The 9,233-nt window shown below is 39.7% G+C and overlaps 1 pseudogene; it reads left to right on the top strand.

Moving 5' to 3' along the window:
- The first annotated feature begins 4,920 nt into the window (after positions 1-4,920).
- On the top strand, positions 4,921-6,086 carry LOC129667899 (sorbitol dehydrogenase-like; annotated as a pseudogene).
- The last annotated feature ends 3,147 nt before the right edge of the window (positions 6,087-9,233 follow it).

Below are 9,233 nucleotides of genomic sequence, written 5' to 3' on the forward strand. Positions count from 1 at the left end.
CTCTCGGTAGCTGCAAGTATACTTGTGGAAGAGACCACAGTGACTAGCCAGATGATAAGTAGCACAAAGCATGAGATCTTTAGAGAGAGACTGGATGCCTGGCATCACATGATTATTTCTTCACAATACACACAGGAAGGAAAACAGCCCTCCCTAGGCGCCTGCCTCTCTTTTCCCCAGGGCTATGGCTTGGATGGGCTCCAGAAATCCTTACAGAAATTATCATCTCTCCTAACCTCACTCATTAAAAGGGTAGCAGCAAATAGACTTGTTAATTTTCCTTTGCTGGCCCCTTTCAGTTGAGGGTGGCTGAAGGCACGCCTTCTCTCTTAAAAACTCACCATGGAGAATTCGCTCTTTCAGCATATCCATCCACATCACTGGGGAATCTCTACAAAGATCAGTCATCTTCTAGCCATAAAAATTCTTCTAGGAAGATGCAGGTTGATGCTGCAGGGTGAATGCAGAGTAGCAGGCACACTGAGTGCCCTACTCTGTCCCACACATGGAGCTTCAGCCTGGGGATGGGCATGGAGGGGAACACATGGAGATGGGGAAAGAAACACTGCTGCTCTTGTCGTTCCAGATGTGGGTGTTCCCTGAAGAACAGGCCCCAGCAAAAAACTCCCTTTCTTTTCTTAATAACGTCATCCAACCCTATCTCTCTGAGAACAACCTTCAAAGCTGTTCTGGCCTTCTCACTATTTATGTTTTTCCTAGGACTGTGTTCTCTTTGATGAAATAAGATTTGCTTTCTTTTTTTTCACTTTTATATTTTTAATTTTTCATAATTTATTCATTTTATATCTTGATTGTAGCCCCCACCCTCATCTCCTCCCAGTCCCATCCTCCCTCCCACTTCTCTACTATACCCTGACCATAGACCACAGAAAGGAGGATCCCTCCACCCCTACCATCTGACACTAATCTATCAAGTCTCATCAGGACTGCCTGGATCCTCTTTGGCCTGGCAAGGCTGCCCAGCCAGAGGAAAATGATCAAAGAACAGTCAACAGATTGCATGTCAGAGATAACCCTGCTCCTCTTGCTAGGGAACCACATGGAGAGTGAACTGCCTATAAGCTACATCTGGGCAGGGGTCTATGTCCTCTCCATACATGGTCCCTGGTTGATGCATCATTCTCTGCAAGCCTCACTGGGAGCAGATTTGTTGGCTTTGTTGATCTCCTAGTGGAGCTCCTGTCTTCTCAAAGTCCTCCTACCCCCCCCCTCTCTCACACACACACACACACTCTTCCATAAGATTCCCTAAGCTCGGCCCAAAATTTGGCGATGAGTGTCAGCATCTGCTTCAATCCCTTGATAGGAGGAGTCTTTCAGAAGATATTTATGGTAAGCTCCCATCCTGTTCCCTCTCTTCAACCACTTCCAGTGTCTATTCTATTTGCCCTTCTGATTTAGAATTAAGAATCCTCTCTAGGGTCTTCCTTGTTACTTAACTTCTTTCTTTAGTTGTGTGGATTTTAGTATGGTTATCCTGTATTGTATGGCTAGTATCCACTTATAAGTGTGTGTTTCTGGTTCTGGGTTACTTCACTCAGGATGATCTAGTTCCATCCATTTGCTTAAAATTTTCATGATTTTCTGTTTTTAATAGCTGACTTGTATTCCATTCTGTAAATGTACCACAATTTCCTTAACCACTCTTCAGTTGAGGTACATTTAGGTTGTTTCCAGATTCTGGCTACTACAAATAAACCTGCGATAACATAGTTGAGCAAATGTCATTGTTGTATAGTGGATCATCTTTCGGGCATATGCCTAGGAGAGGTATAGCTGGATCTTGAGGAAGCACTATTCCCAATTTTCTGAGAACGGGCCAGATTGATTTCCAAAGTGATTGTACACGTTTACATTTCCACCAGCAATGGAGGAGGGTTCCCCTTTCTCCACATCCTCTCCAGTTTTTATCTTAGCCATTCTGATAAGTGTAAGACAGAATCTCAGCGTTTTGGCTGTCATTTCCCTAATGATTAAGGGCACTGAGCATTTCTTTAAGTCTTCACCATCCGATATTCCTCTATTGAGAATTCTCTGTTTAGTTCTGTAACCTATTTTTAAATTGGTTTGTTGGTATATATATATATATATATATATATATAAAGATTCTATATATATTATTCTATATATATTATTATATATATATTATATATTATATATTATATATATATATATATAATATATATATATATTCTATATATATATATATATACATTCTATATATATTATTATATATAATAATAATATATATTATTATATAGAATATATATATTCTATATATATATATAGAACTTTATATATATATATATACATATATATATATATAAAACTTTATATATATATATATAGAACTTTTCTATTGGATGTAGGGTTATAGGCTGTCATTTTGTTTAGTTGACAGTGTCCTTTGCTTTACAGAAGCTTTTCAGTTTTATGGAGTCCTATTTATTAATTGTTGATCTTAGAGCCTGAGCTATTGGTGTTCTGTTCAGGAAGTTGTCTCCCATGCCAATGAATTCAAGGCTCTTCCCCACTTTTTCTTCCAACAGGTTTAGTATGTCTGGTTTTATATTGAGGCCTTTGATCCACTTTGACTTCAGTTTAGTGCAGGGTGATAAATATGGATCTATTTGCATTTTTCTACATGTATATATCCAGTTAGACCAGCACCATTTGTTGAAGATGCTATCTTTTTTTCTTTGTATGGTTGTTGGTATAATATTCTTGTGGAATGTATACAATTTACCCTTGTTCATTCAAGTGCTGATTTCTCTACCTCACTATCTGGTTTCAATTTGGACGTTGTATTGTGATGCTTATTCTAAGCATCACCTGTCTCAAGTTTGTGTAAACATGCCACCATTTGTTCTCTGAATTGTCAATAAAACAACCAGCCAATGCTGAGCAATGGAGAGAATGGGGGCGGGGGACATCCTGGTTCAGAACAGAGGAGAAGGAAGCAAGTGGGAGTGTAGAAGAGCAGAGGTTGGCAGAAGAGGACTTGGAACTAGAAGGAGAGATAAACTGAACCTCAGATATGACTAAAAGCAAGTATAATGTGGGAAATCTGACTGGGAGGAAACTATGTGGGCTTAGAGGTTTAGGATAGAGTAACTATTGCCCAGCATTGTGCTCGAGGTTAACTAAATATATCCTAGTGTCTGTGTGGTGATTTGGGTTTACAGCTGGTTTAGGGATAACCACTGTTTAACTAAAAGATTATTCAATGTAAATATTAATAACCCACAACATATGGTTTTGCCTTCTTTGTTAAAAATCAAGTGTCCATACATGTGTGGGTTTATTTCAGGTCTTTGATTCGATTTCATTGATCCACCAGTTTTTTTTTCCTGCCAGTACCATACAGTTTTAATTATTATAGCTCTATAGTACAGCTTCTGATCAGGGATGGAGATACCTCCAGAAGTTCTCTTATTATACAGTATTATTTTAGCTATTCTGGGTTTTTTTTGTTTTTCCATCTGAAGTTTAGAATTGTTCTTTCAAGGTCTGTAAAGAGTTGATAGTTGGATGGTAATTACATTGAATCTATAGATTGTTTTTGTTAAGATGTCCAGTTTTACTATGTTAATCCTACCGAGCCATGAGCATAGGAGATCTTTCCATTTTCTAATATCTTCATCGATTTCTTTCCTCAGAGACTTTAGGGTTTTTTTTCATACAAGTCTTTCACACACACACACACACACACACACTAGAACTACACAAACACTAAGGCTGCAGGACCTAATGTCTTCCACTCTCCCCACCTCCACAGTACCATATGGAACCTATTAGAGCTAAAGGGATCTGAGAACATCACCTTTCAACTCAACAAAACTATGCCAGTCATTCACTTCATAAATTTGTGCTTTTCTCCACCTTGATTAGAGAAGCTTCTTTTTGCAGTAGGCTCAGAAATGACTAAAATTCAGACAGTAAATGACTATAACTTTTCAACTCTGTATCACTTTCTCCACCAGGGCTTAAGGATCATCATGAAAGATGGGGTATAAAGAATATAAAAGCCAGGCTGGAGAGATGGCCCAGGGGTTAAGAACACTGGCTGTTCTTCCAAAGTTCTTGAATTCAGTTTTCAGCAAACACATGGTGGCTCACAACCATCTATAGTGACATCTGGTGTCCTCTTCTGGCCTGCAGGCAGAACACTGTATAAATAATAAACAAATAAATCTTTAAAAAAAAAAAAAAAAAAGGACATAAAAGCCAGAGGGTCAGGGTGGGGAGGTGCTGTGAAATGCTGTTTCACAAATGTGAATGACTGTTGTGCACATGAAGCTACAGCAGCTATGGTTCTATTCAAGACCTGCACAAGGTCAGGGCAGTTAAAATTCCAGTATGGGGTAAATCCCTTTTCTCTAGTAGTACAGCCACTGCAAGGTTGTCTCTGCCCAAGTGTATGACCCATACCCATGCACAGCACTAACTTGACTCCAGTAAGTTAATTATAAATTATATTGACTTATTAATATGGAGTTGGGAGTAGGATGTGATGAATGGTTCAGGGGAAGGGTCCAAGCAAAAGTATGGAAGTGAAGGGTGGATATGTAATCAAGATACTTTGCATATATGTATGAAATTTTCATAGAATATTTTAGAGGAAAATGTAATTAATAGTAGAACAATTTCCTATATTGTCCTGATATTAAAATAATTATTACTTTAAATTTTACTGTGTATCTATATGTAAATATATGTGTACATATACAACTAAGTGCCAATAATCAAAGAGAAAGAGATTATAAATTTGAAATTGGGGGACATAGAAGGGGCTGGAGAGAAAAAAAATGAAAGAGGAGTAATGTAATTATATTGTAATTTTAAAATGTATTTTAAAATGAATAAATTAGAGAACCACCATCTCCCCCCCCCCCCCCGGGTCCAGCTGACATCTCAAAGAAAGAGAGCAACATGGCAGCTCCAGCTAAGGCTGTCCTTGGTGGTGCATAGACCTGGGGACCTTTGCCTGGATAACTACCCAATCTCTGGGCCAGCCCCAAATGGGGTCCCACTTCGGAAGCAGTCTGTCAAGGTCTGCAACTCAGATGTTCCCTAGTCAGCATGGCCGAATTGGAGATTTTAGTGTGAAAAAGCCAGTGGCGGTTGGCCATGAAGATGTGGGACAGTCACGAAAGTAGGAGAGATGGTGAAACATCTAAAACCAGGTGATTGGATTGGCACTGAGCCTGGTGTTCCTGAGAAATAGATCGATTCTGCAAGATCAGCAGATACAATCTGATGCCGTCTATCTTCTGTGCCGCACCCCACGGTAACTGGAACCTCTGCCCATTCTGCAAGGACAGTGCTGATTTCTGCTACAAGCTTCCTGACATCATCATCTCTGAAAAACGGGTCCTGACTGAGCCTCTCTTTGTGGGGATCTATGCCTGCCTTCAAGGTTCAGTTTCTCTGGAGAACAAGATCCTTGTGTGTGGAGCTGGGCTAGTTGGGGTAGTCGCTTTGCTTGTGGCCAAAGCAATGAGAGCTCTTCGAGTGATGGTGGCAGATCTATCTTCCTCTCAGTTGGCCAAAGCCAAGGAAGTTGGAGCAGAGTTTTAGCATCCAGATTGCCAAAGAGACCCCTCTGGAAATTGCCAGTAAAATGGAAGTCTGCTGGTGAGCAAGTCAGAGATCTTCACTGAATGAACAGGAGTAGAATCTTCCATCCAGACAGAAATCTATGCCACTGACTCTGGTGGGACCTGGGTGATTGTAGGAATGGGCTCTGAGATGGTCAATTGACTGATAGTGCACACAGCTGTGTGAGAGACGGATATCAGGGCATGTTTTAAAACTGCAGCACGTAGTCAATAGCAATTTCCATGCTTGCCTCAAAGACTTTGAACATGAAGCCCTTAATTACCCATAGATTCCCTCTAGAGAAAGATGTAGAAGCTTTTGAAACATCCAAAAAGCAAGTGGGGGTGAAAGTTATGATTAAGTGTGACCCCGATAACCAGAACTGTAAATATGAACTGATCTGTTCGTTCAGCCCACCATCTCAGCACCTAAGGGCTAAATGGCTAGGAAGGAGAGCTCCTTAATGCAGACCTTTCTTTTGAATGGTAAAAATAATTAACTCATAATAAGCAGAGAGCCTTAGAGGAGTTGGTGTGCCTTAAAAATAGACGTGGGGGACCTTATAGCCAGAATAAGATGCTTATACTGAGAAGAGTCTAGTACAAAGAACAAAGTTTGGCAGATAAGTGTTGGGAGCATCCTTCTTCCTCTAGTACCTTTCGGTAAGGGGACACAGCATCCCTTGGCTATCCATGTTCCATGATAGCTGCAAGGGAGTGGGGCTGACTTATGAAGAAACAACTTTGTTAAGATGTTTGTGGCCTTTGGTCTGGATGAATGGTTGTTAGCTGTTCAGAGAACAGTGTTTTTGCTCAGAATAAGTGTCACTTGGTTTCAGGGAATAAAAGGAACTTGCCTTCTGGATCCCGGACAAAAACTGATCAGAAGAATGAAGCAAGTCCCAGATGAGGTACACTTAACCTTACATTCCCCACATGTGGAAAGAACAGTGGCACTCACCTCTGACCAAAGACACCTTTTTCTCAACTCCTAAGACTTCTGTCATTGCAATTGCAAAATGGAGGACCACCCTCCCAACATTCTCATTCATGATAAGGAGTGGTACCAATTGCTAGGCAACCAAGAGACTTCCTTCTGAAGATCTTCAATCCTGCCTAACTAGTACAAGAGGACCACCAGAAGGTTTGGGTTCCCCATGCAGAGGATTGGAATCCCTTCCCAGGATTACTCACAGGTGATTATTTCTCTACTCCACTCAGCTCTGGCTCTCAAAAAATGTTCCCCTTCTCATAGCTAGGTAAGGCTGGTGACACCTGTGGAAGGACATCACAAAACTTATATTCATCATAGGATGGTCTATGTAAGATTTGGGTTCAACACCGACCAAAGAACATGCATGGAAGGTGCCTAGGCCTCCTACACATATGTAAGAGATGTGCAGCTTGGTCTTCGTGTGGGATCCCTAACAACTGGAGCAGGGGCTGTCTCTGACTGTGTTGCCTACTGTGGTATCCTTTTTCCCTAACTGGGCTGCCTTGTCTAGCATCAATAGGAGAAGATATACCTAGTCTTATTGCAACTTGATATGCCAACGCAGGTTGATAGCCATGTGAAGCCTCCCCTTCTCTAAAGAGAAAGGGAGAAGGAATGGGAGGAGGGGAGAGGAGAGGGAGGGAAGCTGTGATCAGGACGTAAAGTTAATTAATTAATTAATTAATGAAAAACATTGGGTAGAAATCACACCCTTTGTCATTTAAGGTAATTGATCAAGAATGTACACAGTAACCATGTATAACTTGGACTGTAGTTTGTAACCCAGCTCTTCAGCTGCAGGTAGAGGACATGAAGAAAGACTGCTGGAGAAGATCATGGCCAATACCTGAACTTTCACAAACTGCTTTTCGTAATGAATTCTGTCACCGCTGTCAGAAAAAAGTGAATTAATAAATTGTAATAAAATACAATTTTTCACATATAGTCTTTGTCATACTGAGGAAGCATACTTCTTTTTTATTTTCAATACCTATAAATTACAAACATATTTTAATTAAATTTTTATTTATTACAATTTATTCACTTTGTACCCCAGCTGTAGCCCCCTCCCTCCTACCCTTTCAATCCTGCCCTCCCTCCCTCCCTCTTCTCCTCCCATTCCCCTCTACCAGTCCACTGATAGCGGAGGGCCTCCTCTCCTTCCATCTGACCCTAGCCTATCCTGTCTCAGGACTGTGTTTCATAGTCTTCCTCTGTGGCCTGGTAATGCTGCTCCCCCCTCAGGCAGAGGTGATCAAAGATCCAGCCACTGAGTTCATGTCAGAGACAGTCCCTCTTCCCCTTACTAGTGAGGGGAACAGTGAGCTGCCATGGACTACATCTGTACATTTGTATCTCCATGAATGATCCCTGGAATTACAAATATATTAAATTTTAATCAGAAGCTTTGTTTCTACTTCCCAAGATAATTGTGTTTTTATTCTTTTAATGTATTAAGCCACATGTACAGATTTTCTAATTTAAAAATATTTTTAATTAGATAAATCCTACTTAACATAGTATACTTTTAAATACATTATTGGACTCAACTAAGTTTCCCTTCACTTTTAATTCCCATGTCTGTGTTAAAAAATAAAATGTAAGTCTATAACATTAAACAGAATATTTTCCTTAAATGTCAATTTCCCTTAAATTACTATTATATTTTTCTTGAGGTATATTAGACATTTTACTTTTTTAAAACTTCACTAAGGTGTTAAAGATTTTATAAATTTAAAAATAAATTTCAGCTAAGCATGATAGTTCATGCCCTTAATCCCAGCACTTGGGAGGCAAAGGCAGGTGGATCTCTATGAGTTCAAAGTCAGCCTGGTCTACACAGTGAGTTCCGGGCCAATCAATACTACATATAGAAAGACCCCATGTCAGAAATACAAAACAAAACAAAAAGAGAACTTTAAATCTGTAAAAAGAAAAATAAATTTCTAAAAACTACAATTTGGGCCCACTGACTGAACTGACAATCAGAGGGCCTGCATGGGTCTTACCTAGGCCCTCTGCATATTGTTATGCTTGTGTCACTTTGTCTTCTTGTAGGACTCTGAAGAGTGGGATTGGGGGCTGTCTGTCTCTAGCTCTAATGTGTGCTTTTGGGACCCTTTTCTTCCCACCGGGTTGCCTCATCCAGCCTTAATATGAGGGGAGATGCCTAGTCTTACTGCAACTTGACATGCCGTGTTTGGTTGGTATATGCCTCTGGGAGCCCTGCCCTTTTCTGAAGGGAAATGAAGGAGGAGTGGATGGGGACGGAGGTAGGGAAAGGACTTGGAGGAGAAAAGAGATGTAATACATCAGGGTATAATATATGAGTGAAATTATTAAAATTATTTTATCTAATTTTGATATTCTTGAGCAAGTATTGAAGCTTTATGAGGTCAACTCTGACTCTAGTGTCTGGCTAATTATAATAAGACCACATAAGTGTTTTAACTAGAGACTGACTTTTTTGTATAAGACTCTTAAATGTATAATGGATATTATAAGTGTTATATAATATTATATTATATTGGATATTATAAACAAATATTATACAACATATATTATCCATATAAATGGATAAATTGGTAGTGTATCACTAACAAGAATTAATAAAATCA

Source organism: Psammomys obesus, unplaced genomic scaffold, assembly GCF_907164565.1.
Source record: "Psammomys obesus unplaced genomic scaffold, mPsaObe1.curated_primary_1811, whole genome shotgun sequence".
Taxonomy (NCBI): Eukaryota; Metazoa; Chordata; class Mammalia; order Rodentia; family Muridae; genus Psammomys; species Psammomys obesus.